The sequence below is a fragment of the Capra hircus genome, chromosome 8 (genome assembly GCF_001704415.2).
Source record: "Capra hircus breed San Clemente chromosome 8, ASM170441v1, whole genome shotgun sequence".
In the NCBI taxonomy this organism is placed as follows: Eukaryota; Metazoa; Chordata; class Mammalia; order Artiodactyla; family Bovidae; genus Capra; species Capra hircus.
The window spans coordinates 36,319,123-36,339,660 of NC_030815.1; the positions used below are offsets into that span (position 1 = coordinate 36,319,123).

The 20,538-nt window shown below is 37.9% G+C and overlaps 1 protein-coding gene and 1 pseudogene across 34 annotated transcripts in view; both read left to right on the plus strand.

The window, feature by feature from the left end:
* The window catches only part of PTPRD (protein tyrosine phosphatase, receptor type D), a 573,002-nt gene that overhangs the window by 459,000 nt on the left and 93,464 nt on the right, over positions 1–20,538 (plus strand). The gene's annotated exons all lie outside the window — the stretch shown is intronic.
* Positions 10,890–17,296, plus strand: LOC102172540 (annotated as a pseudogene).

Consider the following 20,538-nt stretch of genomic DNA (forward strand, 5'->3'; position numbering starts at 1 on the left):
ATTCCGCTGGGAATTATATTTGAGGATTTCCAAAAATCTTCAAATCTAGTCTGTGGTTTCACTGAAGAGGTGACATTTTCCCAGAGGTTAAGAGATGTGGCTGAAGTCACTCAGCCAGTTTCTCATCTGGCATTAAAAACAGCTGATGTTTTCTGGATAGACTCCCTAGATTCAAATAGACTTATATCCAAAAAACAAAACACTGTACAATACTGCAAACAAAAAGTTTTGCTATCTATATGAGAACCCTAATTATAAACAGTGCTATATATTCAGGAAGCTGTCAACGTTTTTGATAAAAGAAGTGGTTTTTATTTACTGGAAGAAATAAGGTGCTCTTAGGCCAAAAGGAAATTTCTGTGATATAAATTTTGTGTATTTTTCTTTATTGAGAGAGAATTCATATATTTTAATATAAAGTACAGTTTTCTAAAGTGAACAATTCACTGGATATACTTTATATTTGATGGATACATTATCAAGAGTCAAGGAGACCTAAACTTTTTTCCCCTACATTTTTATGAAGATTTATGCTGCTTTTGTTTGCATCACGTTTAAACACCTGACAGAGGGAGCTCATGTCTCCGTGGAGTTGTTTGAAAATACTCCTGCCAGAGTCTGAAGGAAGCTTGAGTAAAAGGCCGGTGTTAAGGTGGGACAGTGCCTGTCACTGTGGCTGTGGCAGCGGATTCACTCTTCACCATGCTTGAATCCACTGCAAGGGATCACAGTCTTTATTGTTTTACCGGTATGCCTTCCACTGGAAGCAAAGCTTTTTTGGGGCAGGGAAAGTTGCTGTATTTATTGGGGTATCCTTGTGACTAGCAGATAATATTGGACTATTAACCTATGACTAGCATGATAAATGTTTCTGGGATGAATATAGGAATAAGTGTAAAACATGAAGCAGGAACATAGTCTGCTCTTCACATCTCACTCTTCCCAAACATAGTCGCACAACATCAAGATGAACATCATTCATCAAGTCATGAGTAGAGATGCTTCATTCAGTTAAAATGTTCTGTACGACAGCATAGATCCTGTGGGAACAGAAGGACAGCAACTTCATGGCCAACAGTCCTCTGTCTAGGGGGAAAATCCACCTTTGGCTCTCCGGGGTGGACCCCTCATGGGTAATATATTAGTGGGACAGTACAGGAGATCGGGGGCTTCCCTGGTGACTCAGTGATAAAGAATTTGCCTGCAATGCAGGAAACAGGAGTTCGACCCCTGAATGGGGAAGATCCCCAAGGGGAAGGAAATAGCAACCCACTCCAGTTTTCTTGTCTGGGAAAGCCCGTGGACAGAGGAGTGTAGCAGGCTACAGTCCATGGAGTCACAAAAGAGTCAGACAGACTTAGCAACTAAACAACAACACAACAGGCGATCAAGTAGCTGATGGGGATTCTGTGCAGAGATAGGGAAGCCATTCATTCGTTCATTCATTCCTGTGCCTGACATAAGCACAGAAGAAAGCTCATTGCAGAACTCACTTTTCCTATTTTCTATATCTGTAAAGAAAAATGATCTGTGCTATTCATAGCTCAAGGCCAACTCTGGGCGGGGAAATCATCTTTCCTCAAAACTAAAAATCTGCCAGCAAGTTTCACAAAGACTAGTAGTTTCAGTATTTATCTCTCTCTAGTTTTATCATAAACACATTTGCATGAAAAGAACGTCTTTGTTTCCTTAAGACTCCATCTGTTCTTGCTACTCATTTGCTCTTGAAAAGGGATATAATCTTTTTGTTTTTGATCTATAATCATTCCCACAACAAACAATTGTGGTGCCACAGACCGAGGATTATAGTTTTCCTTAGAGAATAATCAAATGAACTCTGTGAAACAAAGCTGCTCATTTCCTCCAGATATCCCTGCGAACAGTGGAAGACCAATTCTAAAAATATTGGCTAGCTCTAAAAAAAATTTCCAAACACGTGAACGTCCATTCCTTTAGAGGTCTGTCTCCTCTTCTAGCTTTATATTCAGTTCATCTCATATTATAGTCATTTACTGAATTCTTACTGCATACCAGCTACTTTGCTAAGCTCAGGGGATACAAAAACTAATGGTACACAATCGTTGCCCTTGAATTCTGAGTCTAGAGTTTCCTTCAGTTTATTACCTAAATTTTTGACCACAACTTCAGCGACTGGATTTTGCCAGGATTCCAGTAACATGCAGCTATGAGTTTTACTCCACTCTTATAGGACTTGGTTTTTTGTCTATATTTGTTATAGCTACCATGTGAGACATGATTTTTTTTTTTTTTTGCTTTTCTAATATTCGATAAACTTCAGGGATTTAGAAATCCAGTTAGAGTCCCAGCAGCTATCTAAAATCTATTTTTCAAAGTCTGTATTTGCTAATTTCTCGGACTGAAAAATAAATCCTTTAAACTCATAGGTTTTTGGACCCATTTGAGAGAAAGCATATTTCCTTTTCTCATATTCTGTTATTTGAATATATTTAAATAAGATTATGGGACAGAGTTTGTTCTTTATTATATTTCCCCATGACAGAATTTTTAATGTTTCTGTAAGCAATGAAAACAGTATCAAGCACAGTATTTTGTGTTATCATTTTAACCAAAATTCCTTAATGGGATGAAATACATACCTCCAGGAAGTAGTATGAGCTACTAAAATGTCATATAAACTTTTTTTTTTACTTCCCTCATTGTAAAACCTACTTGCTTTATATTGTATCTATATTGTAAAAGAGATTATATCTGCTATTACCTTTCCTTTGTGTTTGGTACATTACCCATATTGCTATTTATAAGACTGTTTAGTCTCTTTGTATTTTGTTTACTGTCTTCTTAAACTATCAAAGCGTACCCTCAAGTTGGAGTAAATAAGATTTGTGCAGTGTGATAAAAAGAATGTACAATATTTTCTTAACAATGGACATTTTAAATAAGCACATACATAATTATCTTTCAAGAATAAAGCTGTATGGATAGCTTGATTAATATCTTTACTTTGGAAAAAATGGTCTTTTCTCAGTAACATCAGTTGTAAATAGACATACATAGATCCCCTAGAAAGGGTGTATCTATTCAGCTTTTTCCAACATTAGATAGGGAAAAGGATCTTATTATTCCTCTAACATACTATGGACCTTGTTTAAACTGTGCAATTTTATGGACCATAGCTTATCCAATAGGTTATTTTTAGTAGTCTTTCAAATCAATATAGATTGTTGTAAGGTCAATGAATTTCCAGTTTTCAGCTTTGATGAGAAGATTATCTGAAGAGGGAGGGCATCAGCCTGTTACTTCCAGATTCAAAATTTTTGTATATATTTACTCAGCATTATAAATCAGGGTGAAAGTAGAATTACAAAAGAAATGACTTTCCTAATTTCAAAAGACTTTCACAGCAACTGAGACAAAAATTGTTAAAATTATACCAATGTATTTTACTTTCACCTGTCCTGTTTTATAGACTACAAAGAAAAATAGTAAAGTATATTTCATTCAGTAATTTATAGTGGAGTTGGAAAACTAAGGAATTATTAAATGAAAGGATAATTTATAATAATGAATTTTAAAACCTTTAAAAGAGGCAATGCTACAAGGCTAAGCATAACTAATTGTCAAATGTATAGGCAATGGTGTAACATATACTGATGGTTCATCTGAAAGCACCTAAGAGACATCTCCAGGTAGCAAGGAAGTAGAATTTCAGGATTTGAGCTGAACCTTGGAAGAAAGGTAGGATTTAAAAAAACAGAAGTGATAAAAAGTTCTCTCCAGACAAGAAGTATTCTACTATTTTTAGAGAGTCAGAATTGCAAGTCTCTGACAGAGAAAAATGGAGCCAAGGGCTGGAATTTGGGGCCAGAGGTGGCATACACAGTGAGGAGCACAGCGTGGCAATCCTTCACTCTAAACTTTAAGTCAGTACAAGAAATATGTCAGTGTAAAATAATACGGGACAAATGTAGAACGGTGCTCGAGGCACTCAAAAACTAAGAATTCAATAAGCCGTTTCAAAAAGAACACCGGTTAGTCTCTAGAGTTTCAGTATTCACACTCCTATGTGTCTGGATGACAATGACTGTTTCTACTTTGTCTCTCATACACGTAATTGTGAGCTTTCTGTCCTGTTTTATTTAATGTCCACTGCATCTCTGTAGCATAAAAATCTCTCTTTCACTGACAGCCTACATTTTGAGCATGTAGTTGTCTATCTCACAGTAGTTAGAATAGTCAATACGGTAAGACAACTGACATAATGCTTCTGTGTCCAGATGCAGTAAACTGTGGTTATGTGGTGAAGCAATCCAGTTCTTTGTAATGATAGATTTATTGAAGATGAGCTTCCAGAAGAATTGTACCAGAAATGTTGTTAAAGTGCCATCTATTAGACTGGTCATTAAGACAGTTATTGCAGACTTGCTGTTCATGAGTTATTGGTCTCATAATATTCTTGGTCATCTCTGCTAATACAATCATGGTCTTTGCTCCACTGTGGTTATTCACTTCCAAGGAATGAACTCTCTTCATTCTCTCTTTTCTTGAGAATGTATGTGGTTGTGTGTATTGGGGGTGTGAGTGAGGGGCTGTATATAAGACAGAGGCACAGATAGAAGGGAAGGGGGCATGGTTGGGAGAATGGAAACCAGAATCCTGTATCTCTATGTTCTTAACTGTATAGGGTGAATAGTGAAGATTTCTTTTAAATATGATACGAATTGTGTGAAAAATTAAATTATAGAGAAAGCTGTAGCTTTTTACATTCAGGAAAGTTTGGAAGTGAAAAGTACAGTAGGATGAATGAATCACTGAACCAAACTGACAGGTATATCTGGTGTTTAATCTATTTTCTTTACTGTCCAGAGTTTCAAAATAAGGAACTCAACTTCATGATAGTAAATTCAAAGTCATAATTTATATATAGGCACTAGAGTATAGTAGATAAGAGCTCAGACTTCAAAGTCAGGAAACTTCGATTCAGGTCTCAGCTCCAGTTCTTTATGGACTGTCGGCGGCGCGGGAGCGAGGGTGTGGGGAGGGGGGAGTAACTTAACCCCTGTAGGACTCCATTTCTTTATTCTTAATACACACATAACAGTATCTGACAAACAGCTGAGAAAAGAAGAGAAGCAAAAGGCAAAGGAGAAAGGGAAATATATACCCATCTGAATGCAGAGTTCCAAAGAATAGCAAGCAGAGATCTCTGCTTGCTAAGAAAGCCTTCCTAAGTGAACAATGCAAAGAAATAGAGGAAAACAATAAAATAGAAAAGACTAGAGATGTCTTCAAGAAAATTAGAGGTATCCTTCAGGGATACCTGTGAAGGGAACACTTCACACACAAAGTGAGCACAATAAAGGACAGAAATGGCAAGGATGTAACAGAACCAGAAGAGAATAAGAAGAGGTGGCAAGAATACATAGAACTGTACAAAAATTATCTTAATGATCCAGATAACCATGATGGGGTGATTACTCGCCTAGAGCCAGGCACCCTGGAGTCAAGTGGGCTTAGGAAGCATGACTACCAGCAAAGCTGGTGGGGGGGGGGGCAGTGAAGAAATTCCATCTGAGCCGTTTCAAGTCCTAAAAGATGATGCTGCGACAGTGCTGCCCTCAATATACCAGCAAATTTGGAAAACTCACAGTGGCCAGAGGACTGCAAAAGGTCAGTTTTCATTCCAATCCCAAAGAAAGGCAATGCCAAGGAATGTTCGTACTACCACACAATTGCACTACCACACAATTGCACTCATTTCACATGCTAGCTAGGTAATGCTCAAAATCTTTCAAGCTAGAGTTCAAAAGTATGTGAACTGAGAAATTCCAGATGTTCAAGCTAGATTTAGGGAAGCCAGAAGAACCAGAGATCAAATTGTCAACATCCTATGGATCATAGAAGAAGCAAGGGAATTCCAGAAAAACATCTACTTCTGCTTCATTGACTATGTGAAAGCCTTTGACTGTGTGGATCACAACAAACTGGAAAATTCTTAGAGAAACGGGAATACCAGACCACCTTACCTTTCTCCTGAGAAACCTGTATGCAGGTAAGGAAGCAATAGTTAGAACTGGACATGAAACAACATGCTGGTTCCAAATTGAGAAAGGAGTACTTTAGGACTGTATATTGTCACCCTGCTTATTTAACTTACATGCAGAGTACATCATATGAAATGCTGGCCTGGATGAGTCAGAAGCAGGAATCAAGACCATTGGGAGAAATATCAACAACCTAAGATATGCAGATGATACCACCCTAATGGCAGCAAGCAAAGAGAAACTAAAGCCTCTTGATGAGAGTGAAAGAGGAGAAAGAAAAAGCTGACTTAAAACTCAACTGTTAAAAAACGAAGATCATGGCATCTGGTCCCATCACTTCATGGCAAATAGATGGGGAAACAAAGGAAACAGTGACAGACTTTATTTTCCTGAGCTCCAAAATCACTGTAGATGGTGATTGCAGCCATGAATTTAAAAGACGCTTGCTCCATGGAAGGAAAGCTATGACCAACCTACACAGCATATTAAAAAGCAGAGATGTCACTTTGCGAACAAAGGTCCGTAGTTTAAGCTGTGGTTTTTCCAGTAGTCATGTATGGATGTGAGGGTTGTAGCATAAAGAAGATTCACCATGTAGGAATTGATGCTTTCAAACTGTGATGCTGGAGAAGACTCCTGGGAGTCCCTTGGACTGCAAGGAGATCAAACCAGTAAATCCTAAAGGAAATCAACCCTGAATATTCATGGGAAAGACTGAAGCTGAAGTTCTGAAGTTGAAGCTTCAGTACTTTGGTCACCTGAGCAAAGAGCTGGCTCATTGGAAAAGACTCTGATGCTGGGAAGCATTGATGGCAGGAGGAGAAGGGGACAACAGAGGATGAGTTGGTTGGATGGCATCATCGACTCAATGGACATTAGTTTGAGCAAACTCAGGGAGATAGTGAAGGACAGGAAAGCCTGGTCTGCTACAGTCCATGGGATTGCAAAGAGTCAGACAGGACTTAGTGTCTGGACCAATAGATCTACCTAAATTTGTTTTAAAATTACATGAGATTCAATGCATAATGATGATGCTCTCATCATAATCAAAATCAGAACTACTTTAACCTGATTACTTCTCAGTGCCACTCTCTGATGAGGTTACAGGGAGATGATTAAGTCCTGTCTTGGCCCTTTCAGTGTTTTTTCTTGGTTGTAAGTCTACACTGCGGTTTAACTCCGTAGATGGCCACAGAAGCCAGCTGAAAACTTAACATCAGTTCAGTTCAGTTGCTCAGTCGTGTCTGACTTTGCGACCGCATGAACCACAGCACGCCAGGCCTCCCTGTCCATCACCAAATCACAGAGTCCACCCAAACCCATGTCCATTGAGTTGATGACCATCCAACCATCTCACCCTCTGTCATCCCCTTCTTGTGCCCTCAATATTTTCCAGCATCAACTGATCAGGTGGCCAAATTATTGGAGTTTCAGCTTCAACATCAGTCCTTCCAATGAACATCCAGGACTGATCTCCTTTAGGATGAACTGGTTGGATCTCCTTGCAGTCCAAGGGACTCTCAAGAGTCTTCTCCAACACCACAGTTCAAAAGCATCAATTCTTCAGTGCTCAGCTTTCTTCACAGTCCAACTCTCACATCCATACATGACTACTGGAAAAACCATAGCCTTGACTAGACGGACCTTTGTTGGCAAAGTAATGTCTTTGCTTTTGAATATGCTATCTAGGTTGATCATAACTTTCCTTCCAAGGAGTAAGCGTCTTTTAATTTCATTGCTGCAGTCACCATCTGCAGTGATTTTGGAGCCCCCAAAAATAAAGTCAGCCACTGTTTCCAGTGTTTCCCCATCTATCTGCCATGAAGTGATGGGACCAGATGCCATGATCTTCGTTTTCTGAATGTTGAGCTTTAAGCCAACTTTTTCACTCTCCTCTTTCACTTTCATCATGAGGTTCTTAGTTCACTTTCTGCCATAAGGGTGGTGTCATCTGCATATCTGAGGTTATTGATATTTCTCCTGGCAATCTTGATTCCAGCTTTTGCTTCCTCCAGCCCAGCGTTTCTCATGATGTATTCTGCATATAGGTTAAATAAGCAGGGTTGACAATATACAGCCTTGACATACTCCTTTTCCTATTTGGAACCAGTCTGTTGTTCCATGTCCAGTTCGAACTGTTGCTTCCTGACCTACATATAGGTTTCTCAAGAGGCAGGTCAGGTGCTCTGGTATTCCCATCTCTTTCATAATTTTCCAGTTTCTTGTGGTCCACACAGTCAAAGGCTTTGGCTTAGTCAATAAAGCAGAAACAGATGTTTTTCTGGAACTGTCTTGCTTGGATGTTGGCAATTTGATCTCTGGTTCCTCTGCCTTTTCTAAAACCAGCTTGAATATTTGGAAGTTCACGGTTCACGTATTGCTGAAGCCTGGCTTGGAGACTTTTGAGCATTACTTTATTAGCATGTGAGATGAGTGCAATTGTGCAGTAGTTTGAGCATTCTTTGACATTGCCCAAGAAAAAGAAATGCAAAAAAGCAAAATGGCTATCTGAGGAGGCCTTACAAATAGCTGTGAAAAGACCGGAAGCGGAAAGCAAAGGAGAAAAGGAAAGATACACCCATTTGAATACAGAGTTCCAAAGAATAACAAGGAGAGATAAGAAAACCTTCCTCAGTGATCAATGCAAAGAAATAGAGGAAAACAATAGAATGGGAAAGACTAGAGATCTCTTCAAGAAAATTAGATATACCACGGGAACATTTCATGCAAAGATGGGCTCAATAAACGGCAGATATGGTAGGAACCTAACAGAAACAGAAGATATTAAGAAGAGGTGACAAGAATACACAGAAGAACTATACAAAAAAGATCTTCCTGACCCAGATTATCACAATGGTGTGATCACTCACCTAGAGCCAGACATCCTGGAATGCAAAGTCAAGTGGGCCTTAGGAAACATCACTACAAACAAAGCTAGTGGAATTCGAGCTGAGCTATTTCAAATCCTGAAAGATGATGCTGTGAAAGTGCTACACTCAATTTGCCAGCAATTATGGAAAACTCAGCAGTGGCCACAGGTCAGTTTTCATCCCAATCCCAAAGAAAACTGACATAGATTTCACAAAACACACTCCAGAATGTTGAGTCCTATAATCTGTTGGTTTTGCCTCTGACCATAGTAAGAGGAAGTCAGAGATGTAGTTGTGAAGAATGTCCTTCAATACCCTTTTCTTCCCGTTTTGGACATAGTACCATGTTTACAAGATGAAAAATTTAAAAACAAGATAAACATAAAATATTAAAATAATTACAGTTAAACAGAGATACATTTAGATACATTTAGAATTATGAAGAGTTTGAGCGAAAGTTTATGCAAATAGGGCAGCACCAAACCAAGAGTGGTTAGGAACACTCAGCAGGCAGCAGCTGGGGAGAGACGTACAAACAAAAGAATAGAAGCAAAGTAAACAAATTATTGATGGGCTGTGGCTTAAAGCCTCGATGGCTGTGTGTGATTGGTTTTCCCTAGTATTTTCATTTCATAACCTTAAAGTACATAGTTTAGTCACTCAGTCGTATCTAACTCTTTGCCACCCCATGGACTGTAGACTACCAGGCTCCTCTGTCCATAAGGTTTTCTAGGCTAGAGTATTGGAGTGGGTCGCCACTTCCTTCTCCAGAGGATCTTCCCGACCCAGGAATCAAACCTGGGTCTCCCACATTGTAGGCAGATGCTTTACCATCTGAGCCACCAGGGAAATCTTTAAAGGCTTATATTTTGGTTTACTTATGTAGACTACCATGGGTTTAGAGCAACTCAATCTAATCTCCTCCTTGTTTAATTAACATTATCTATCCTCACATCCAAGAAATAAGTGCTGGTAGCATTGATGTATAACATTCTAGCTTTTTATACTGATCTATGTATCTATATCCATATCTGCAGTGTGTGTATATAAATTTATATATTTTAATAATTTGTTTTGTGTTTAGTTGCTCAGTCATGTCCAACTCCTTGCAACCCCATGGACTGTAGCCCACCATGCTCCTCTGTCCATGGCATTCTCTAGGCTATAATACTGAACGGGTTGTCATGCCCTCTTCCAGGGGATCTTCCCAATGTAGGGATTAACCCAGGTCTCCCACATTACAGTCAGATTTTTAGGGAAGTCCAAGAATTTTAATAATAATACTGTTTTATAGTTTATTTTTTTTAACTTAGTAAAAGTGCACATCTTTATGTCAGTAGATACAGAACACTTCAATAGTTTCATACTTTTTAAAAATACCGTAACCATCTATTATATATTAAAACTATTACCTATTTTTTCCTGTTGCAAAGGACTATATAATGACTGCCCTATACATTTGTCTAGTAGACAAACATGTTTTTCACTTTCAAGGCATTTAGGCAGAGTTTAGTGCCTGATGGTATCTCTAATGTCTAACCCTAGGAGATGATGAATCAGTGACTAGCTTAGTTTGAAGAAGTGCAGGCTAAGATGACTGGGAGTCAATTGAGGAAGGCAAAGTGATCCTAAACTAATCTTCCAGGTCATGAAATTCAGTACCTTTGATAAGGTCACTTTACTCCAGAGCCAGATTCTTAGTTTTCTAAACTTCTGATTGTTGACTTATTTCCAGGGACCTCACCTTCATTAGTTGTGTGATTTTAACAGCCATGTCATCAAGCTGTGATGACTGGATGCCACCATCCTTCTGAGAGGACGAGAAAGTCATGATTGCCATCCTCTCTGATCCTCCATTTTCTATGCATCTATAACTCAATTTATCTACCCCTGACTTACAATTTAAGTGTGTTAATGCAGGTTTCAAAACATGTTAATGTATGTTCTAATACTTTAAAAGATGTATTATTTGAGGATGTGATGGTGGAATTGAGTGATGGTCAAGCAACAGCGTAAACCTATGGTTCCAGTTATAGAGCATAAAAAAATTATACCTGTTTTTGTAATAGTTTACAAATATATGTTAGACACAAAAGATTGAAGGTTTGTATGGAATGATCAGTGTATAAAGTCAATTCCTTAACTCCATTCTTTTCCTTCACAATTGAACACACATCCAACCAGGTTATATACCATCAGGTTTCTCCCTTCTGCCAGCCTGCCCCAGTATGTATGTGTGTACATATATGTGTATGTATGTGTGTATGTGTGTGTGTGTGTGTGTGTGTGTGTGTGTGTGTGTGTGTGTGTGTGTAAAATCTGAATAGGCTAAATTGCTAGACTAGTAGAGAGCAAGGTAAATATATATTAAGAATCAAGTTCTGGTGGTTTGTTTGGTTGGTTTTTTTTTTTCGTGTCTTCAGTGCAGTTTCATAGGAATCACTGGGTCAGTCCAGCCACTTTCTATCATTCTGATTTTCATATCCCACTCTTGTGTAAACATAGTAAATAAGTAGAGTAGCTCTTATTCTGCAGAAATTGCCGTGTTTACTTTTCCCACATGATAATTTATATGTGAACTTAGTAAGCAGACTTGCCATCTGTCTGTTGTCTCTCTTTCCATATATGTGTACTCCCCTGGCTGTGATGGCTATAATACTGTATCATGAAAATCACCAAGATCCCAAGATGTAGATGTGGTTGTAGATGTGGATATGAAGTACTTAGAGCCTGCTCTAACCTTATAATTTATGCCTCAAAGTGAGAATGAACACAATAAGGGTGAAAGATGGTCCTATTGACAATTAAACTGGGATAGCTGGTATAAACTGGGATAATAAGATGCCCCTAACTGAAACACATGTTTGTACATAAGTCAGTGGGTAGAAACACTTATCATTTCTTTTAGTGATAATTTTGCAACAGGTGTCTTAAGCATTTTATTTTACTTACTACTTTTGCATCTAAACAGATGTGTCAACATTTACAGAGAGTGTTGAGAAATAAATGCATTCATCTTGTTAAATCAGTACCAAAATCCAGTGCTCTTTTATTCATGGAAAAGAAATGCCACTGTGAATTACTCAGTTACATGCTGCACATCGATTGCATTTAGTAATTTTGTTTGTTACCTATAGACAATTCTCTTTATAAACATTGTAATTACTTTCTACCAATTCAATCAACTTTATCTCTTTAATCAGAGCAGTTAATACATTTCTAATAACATTTTCTAGCCCCAAATAGTCTGGAAAATTCTTAATTCCTTTTGCCTTTCCAAATAACAACAGAAATCCTAGTCTGTGAATCATAAAATGATTCTCCATGAAGCTCTATTCTATAAGATCAACTATAATTGTCCATCCCCACTTATCATTATTATTATTATTCAGTTTAATTTGAAGCAAGCAATAAACAGCTGAAACCTAAAACATTTGGTTTAAAAGTATCATTTTTTTTTAATTTGGGCTTCTAATTCTTTAGATATTAACACTATATCTTCTTTTTTGAACTCCTATTTGAAAGAGTCACTCAAAAAATAATCTTCCAGAGTCACATATATCAAGAGAAAAAAATGTATCTGCATACTTGAGATCACAAAGCTTTGTCCTACTGAGTGAAAAGAATCTACTATTGTTATTACTGTTTTTGTAATTTTGAAGCCACAGTAAATTTGGGTAAGTTACATGTACATGTAGAAGTAAATGCTATCCTCAGGAAAAAAACTGATTCAGGCTCAAATATTTACTCACCTAATATTGCTGAATGTTTCCTATGTGCTTGTATTTAGTCGCTCAGTCATGTCTGTCTCTATATGACCCCATGGACTGTAGCCCGCCAGGCTCCCGTGTTCCTGGGGCGTCTTCGGGCAAGCATACTGGAGTGGGTTGTCATGGGATCTTTCTTATGCAGGGATCGAACCCAGGTCTCCTGCACTGCAGGCAGATTCTTTAACGTCTGAACTACCAGGGAAGCCCTACTATAATATATCCTTTATGCTTCTCTACCTATCAACTGTAATAATGTAAATAAAGACATTATTAGTTGAGGTAATTTTCTATAACTATTTGTTACATAATAAGTTATAGTCATAATTTCATTTCAAATCTTTAGACAGCACTTAAAGTTGTACAGTATTATCACTTAAAGAAAAAAATTAACTATATACAAAAAACACCTGACTGAAATACTTTTTGATGCCTCCAGTGAGTGTGATATGTTTATAAATTATACATACTTCTACTCTTAAAGGGAAATACCCACACCCATTCATTAGTTAATAATGAGAGCCTTGAAACGTCCCTGTTTCACTCCTTCAGACTCTGAACAGTGGCCTACATGAGATGTGCATTTATAGGAGAAGACTTAGGAAGTTCTGTCTAGTAATTAGGTAAAGAGAGAACATGAAGGCACAAGCATGATGCTTGGCTGACATTAACTGAGAAAAGGGACACAAAGCAAACAGGCCCAAGTACATGATGTGCCAAAGCTAACTAGGGTCAAAGGGAAGGCAAGCACCCGAGATTCTGAATCCTAGACTCTGCTCATTACCATACTTTCCACCCCTTCCTCACATTTCAGTTTATAAAGTATCATTAGATTCAACAGAACTCACACTGTTTTCTTTGAAGCAAATACTCATTATGTCGATTGCAGCTCTCTGCTAATTGTGCATAATACAGTCTTTCACAACCATGTGAACATGGGTCTTTTTCAAATGGATACATATTAATTTACTGTTCTCAAAATGGAAAGAAAGAATATAAATGCATGAGAATTTTTAAAAACAAGGTTTCATAAATGTATTTAAAGTGATGAAAGGTAAAAGCCTACAATAGAGAATACTCTACCTACCGAGGCTCTCATTAAGATTTAATGGAGAAATCAAAAGCTTTGCAGACAAGCAAAAGCTAAAATAATTCAGTACCATTAAACCAGCTTTAAAACAAATGTTAAAGGAATTTCTCTAGGCAAAACAGAAAAGGCCACAACTAGGATGAGAAAATTAGAAAAGGAGAAAGCTCACTAGTAAGGCATACATGCAGTAAAAGTAGGAAATAATCCACACAGAATAATTAGATGTGAAATATGATATTCAAAAGCAGCAGTCATAAGCAGAAGAGAGTAGACATGTAAAGTATTAAAAAATGCATTTGAAATTAAGAAATCAGCAAAATAATTTTGTACACACACACACACACATATACACAGGGCTATAGAAAAACCTCATGGTAACCACAACCAATGTCTGTAATAGATATACAAACAATCAAATGAAAAAGGAATCCAGACATAACACTAAAGATAGTCATTAAAGCACAAAAGAACAAAAAATCCAAAACAACAAAATGACAGTAAGAATATACATATAAATAATTACCTTAAGTGTACCTTAAATACAGACTTACACCATGATATATTAAAAGTTAAAGATACAGAAAGGATTCTAAAGGCAACATGAGAAAAACAGAATTAATAACAAGGGAACCCCCATAAAGCTATTGACTGATTTCTCTAGAGAAATATTGCAGTCTAGAAGGGAACAGCAAGGTATATTCAAATCCCTGAAAAAGAAAACCCTGCAACCTAGGATACTCAGCAAGATTATCACTTAGGAGAGAGAAATAAATTCCCAATCAAAAACTAAAAGAGTACAGCAGTACTAATGCTACCCAAAAAGAAATATTGAAAGGTATTATCTAAATAAAAGAGCAGCAAGAATCTATAGGAAAGAGAAAATCACAGCTGGAAAGTAAATAATTTCAATAAGGAAGTACACAGAATTAAAATACATATATTGTGAAAGTGATGATAACTGTAATGAATAACAAAAAGATATGAGGACAGTAAAAAAAATCATAAAATGTGGAGGAAGGGAATGAGAAAATGTAGATTTTCTTTATTTTTTTTTTCTATTACAACATCATGATTTATTAAAGCACAGCATTCTGTACAACAAAGGGCCTTAAAAGTTGTCTATTCTCAGCCAAACTTCCCTATAAGTTAGTTTCTCTTAATAAAAAACATATTATACTTTAAATTAGCAATTTAACTGTTGAGGAAGTTACCATAATACCTATTTTAACATTGAACAAATCTAACCACCTATTGGACATTAATGTAAAATCCTGATATAGAATTTGATTTAAAACTTCTCAAAATAAATTCATTAAAGCAGGTTCCCTGTGAAAATATGTAAGAATGAAAGCTAGCATAATAGCAGGTGCAGTCTTTACATTTTATTAACCATAGAAGATACTTTTTTAAAGAGTCTAATAGAGACATTAACTGTGCAAAAGCTGATGAGATTTACAGTCTTAAATACAAGCACCAGCACAGAAAGGATATTGTGTCAGTTCAGTTCAGTTCAGTTCAGTCACTCAGTTGTGTCCGACTCTTTGCAACCCCATGAATCACAGCACGCCAGGCCTCCCTGTCCATCACGAACTCCCGGAGTTCACCCAAACTCATGTCCATTGAGTCGGTGATGCCAACCAGCCATCTCATCCTCTGTTGTCCCCTTCTCCTCCTGCCCCCAATCCCTCCCAGCATCAGAGTCTTTTCCAATGAATCAATCCTTCACTTGACGTGGCCAAAGTACTGGAGTTTCAGCTTTAGCATCATTCCTTCCAATGAACACCCAGCACTGATCTCCTTTAGAATGGACTGGTTGGATCTCCTTGCAGTCCAAGGGACTCTCAGGTGTCTTCTCCAACAGCACAGTTCAAAAGCATCAATTCTTCGGTGCTCAGCTTTCTTCACAGTCCAATTTTCATATCCATATGTGACCACTGGAAAAACCATAGCTTTGACTAGATGGACCTTTGTTGGCAAAGTAATGTCTCTGCTTTTTAATATGCTATCTAGGTTGGTCATAACTTTCCTTCCAAGGAGTAAGCATCTTTTAATTTCATGGCTGCAATCACCATCTGCAGTGATTTTGGAGACCCCAAAAATAAAGCCTGACATTGTTTCCACTGTTTTCCCATCTATTTCCCATGAAGTGATGGGACCAGGTGCCATGATCTTAGTTTTCTGAATGGTAAGCTTTAAGCCAACTTTTTCACTCTCCTCTTTCACTTTCAGCGAGAGGCTTTTTAGTTCCTCTTCACTTCTGCCATAAGGGTGGTGTCATCTGCGTATCTAAAAGTCCATTAATTCTACACTTAACAGGATCATTTCTTTATGTAAGCACTATCTCTTTTATGAATTACACATGATATGTAGTTTAGGATCCATCTACATTATGCTTGTAACTGCATGCTGCTGCTGCTGCTGCTAAGTCGCTTCAGTCGTGTCCATCTTTGTTTGACCCCATGGACTGAAGCCACCCAGGTTCCTCCGTCCATGGGGTTTTCCAGGCAAGCGTACTGGAGTGGGTTACCATTGCCTTCTCCTTCTTTCTTTATTTTTAAAGAATATGTTTGAGTTCATATGACTACCATTCTAAAGCAAATAAATGTAATAATGGGTTAACATGCTTGAAAAACCACAGTAACCACAAATTATAAATAGACAATATGTTCACAAAAACCAAAGAGAAGAGAACACCAGTATAACAAAAAAGAAAATGACCTAATCACAAAAGGAAAGGGAAAAAAAAAAGAAGAAATATAAATTAACTGGAAAACCTGTTAAAGCAAATAGAGCATTCAGCAGGGGTCCCCTCTAGCCACAAGAAGTAGAATATTGGAACCTAGTTGGAGAATCAAGTAGAAAACATCCTGATATTCACTGTTTAAAAAAAAAAAAAAAAAAAGGCAGATACTGTTACTGATTTAAACATTCAAAATCCAGAGCATATAGATATCCTGCCCTTAGAGAGAGGGCTACATAGAGTATCCATGGAATCCTCCAGGCCAGAATACTGGAGTGCGTAGCCTTTCCCTTCAGGGGATGTTCCCAATCTAGGTCTTCCACATTGCAGGTGGATTCTTTACCAGCTGAGCCACAAGGGAAGCCCAAGAATACTGGAGTGGGTAGCCTATCCCTTCTCCAGCACATCTTCCCAACCCAGGAATTGACCGGGGGTCTTCTGCATTGCAGGAAGATTGTTTACCAGCTGAGCTATCAGGGAAGCCCATAGAGAGGGGGCTACAGTATGGAAAAACAAAGAAGATTGGGGAAAATTTGCATTGCATCATTGCATTCCAGAGACTTAGCTGGCAAAGATTTGGCCTTTAGGACTTGAAACCATTAGACAAGAATCACAGCCTTCAACACATTCCCAGGGATTTGTGAAATCTGAGACCGGGGACAGTATCTCCAAGAAACAGCACAGGTGTTACTTTCCATCAGGACTTGATGTGGAGAAAGATGTCCAGTATCCACGAGAGAAGGAATAGAGGCTACCATGATCACAGTGATTACAATTGGAATGAATGACCACTCTGGGGACACACAATGGGTGTTATACACACAGCCTGATCTATGCAGGACTGTGTTAAGGCAGTAAGAGATTTTAAGTCTACATTAAATAGGAACAGATCTTGTGGGACAAAACATAAACTTGTAGTTCCTCAGTAAATAAGCTTGCATGTGATTAGGATGGGTGATTTCAGACATATAAACAGTGAAGCACAATTTTTTCGTCCTTTTAAAGTTAAGAGTACATTCTGGACAATTTCACAAAGTCCAGTAAAAGTACCTACACACAAACCAGACACAATTTCACTCAATGGCATCATGATTTGAAATACTTAAGCACGAAGTGACTTCTTAGGACTTGACTTGACCCCCAGGTATTTGTTGCCATTTTATTCCTAAGCGCAAAATGTAAGGTACTAACTATCTGCCCTTTAAAATACTTGGGGATGTTGACTTCTAGTTTTTCTCTCATGGTTAAATCTCATTTAAAATGACTTAGTGAATTTCTAAATTCTTTTACTTGTAGTGATATCTTGCCTGATTCGTTTTGGTTTTTGTTTTTTCCTGATCGACTTTCTCAGGATTCTTAATAAAGAGGCAAAAGAGAAAAAATTCCAGTCACTGATCTTTCCTAGTGGTGTAAATGGGTGACTTAGTGTATCGATTCAAGTGTTCTGGACTTTCCTGGTATGTTATTGTTAAATATTGACAAGAACTTTAGGTCTTGAAAAATTTCTGTAAGTCAACAATAATAAACCTTGTTTTGGGGATAATGGAACAAGTGGGCTTCCCTGGTGGCTCAGCACTAAAGAGTCACTTGCAATGTAGGAGACACAGGTTAGATCCCTGTGTTGGGAAGATCCCCTGGAAAAAAATAGCAACCCACTCCAGTATTCTTCCCTGGGAAATCCCATGGACAGAAGAGCCTGGATGGCTACAGTCCTTGTGGTCCTTAAATGTCAATGGGCGAAATGCTCTAGTCGAAAGACAGAGTGGCAGTTTGAATAATAAAACAAGAGCCTATAATATGCTATTTACAAGACCACTTTAGGGCGAAGAACAAACATAGATTTAAAGTGAGGGGATAGAAAGAAAAAGACATTTTATGCAAATGGAAATGACAAAAAAGCAAAGGTGACAATATTCCTATCAGACAAAATAGACTTTAAAACAAAGGCCATAAAAAAAAGATAAAGAAGGACACTGTATATTGATAGCAGGATCAATACAAGAAGAGGATATTACATTCATTAACATATAAGCACCCAATACAGGAGCGTCTAAGTAGATAAGAAATTGGCAGGAATACGGTTATACCGGCAGATATTAACCCTCCATCAGTGGACATATCATCCAGGCAGAAAATCGGTCTGTCATTTATCTCAAGACATTTTTAAATTTCCTCTTTTTCTTCATTGATGTAATATTTTTGTTTTTTACTAGCATGTTGTTCAGTCTCTATGTAATCATTGTTATTGCTCCTTTTTCTGTGGTTGATTTCTAGTTTTATGCCACTGTGGCCAGAAAAAATGTTTTAAATAATTTCTACCTTAAACTTGTTGTGGCTAACAAAGGCTAACAGAATTTTGCCAAGGGAATGCACTGGTCATAGCAAACATCCTCTTCCAACACACAAGAGATAACTCTACACATGGACATCACCAGATGGTCAATACTGAAATCAGATTGATTATATTCGTTGCAACCAAGGATGGAGAAGCTCTTTATAGTCAGCAAAAATAAGACTGGGAGCTGACTGTGGCTCAGATCATGAACTCCTTATTGCCAAATTCAGATTTAAATTGAAAAAAGTAGGGAAAACCACTATACCGTTCCAGTGTGACCTAAAAAACTCCCTTACAGTTATACAGTGGAAGTGACAGGTAGACTCAAGGTATTAGATCTGATAGAGTGCCTGAAAAACTATGGATGGAGGTTCTTAACATTGTATAGGAGGGAGTGATCAAGACCATCCCCAAGAAAATGAAATGCAAAAAGGCAAAATGGTTGTCTGAGAAGCTCTTAGCAATAACTGAGAAAAGAAGAGAAGCTAAAGGCAGTGGAGAAAAGAAAAGATATACACATCTGAACGCAGAGTTCCAAAGAATAGCAAGGAGAGATTTTAAAAAAGCCTTCCTCAGTGATCAATGCAAAGAAATGAAGGAAAACAATAAAATGGGAAAGACTAGAGATCTCTTCAAGAAAATTAAAAATATCAAGGGAACATTTCATGCAAAAATAGGCACAATAAAGGACAGAAATGGTATGGACCTAACAGAAGCAGAAGACAGAAAAGGTGGTAAGAATACACAGGACTATACAAAAAAAGATCTTTATGATTCATATAACCATGATGGGGTGATCACTAATGCGGAGCCAGACATACTGGAGTGTGACATCAAGTGGGCCTTAGGAAGCATCACTACAAACAAATAAAGTGGAGGTGATGGAATTCCAGTTGATCTATTTCGAATCCTAAAAGATGATGCTGTGAAAGTGCTGCACTCAATATGCCAGGAAATTTGGAAAACTCAGCCATTGACTGGAGTTTTGGACTGTAAAAGGTCAGTTTTCATTCCAATCCCAAAGAAAGGCAATGCCCCAAATATTCAAACTACCACACAATTGCATTCATCTCACACACTAGCTGAAGAAAGAGAAAGTAAAAGACGCTCAGTCATGTCCGACTCTTTGCAACCCCATGGACTGTACAGTCCAAGGAATTCTCTAGGCCAGAATACTGGAGGGGTTAGCCTTTCCCTTCTCCAGGGGAATCTCCCCAACCCAAGGGTCAAACCCAGGTCTCCCACATTGCAGGTAGATTCTTTACCAGCTGAGCCACAAGAGATGCTTAAAATTCTCCAAGCGAGGCTTCAACAGTACATGAACCAAGAACTTCCAGATGTTCAAGCTGGATTTTAGAAAAGGAAGAGGAACCGGAGATCAAATTGCCAAGATCTGTTGGATCATACAAAAAAGCAAGAGAGATCATAAAAACATCTTCTTCTGTTTTATTGCCTATGCCAAAGCATTTGACTGTGGACCACAACAAACTATGGAAAATTCTGAAAGAGATGGGAATACCAGACCACCTTCCCTGTCTCCTGAGAAATCTGTATGCAGGTCAAGAAGGAACAGTTAGAACTGGACATGGAACAACAGATTGGTTCCAAATTGGGAAAGGAGTATGTCGAGGCTGTATATGGTCACCCTGCTTATTTAACTTATATGCAGAGTACATCATGTGAAATGCCAGGCTGGATGAAGCACAAGCTGGA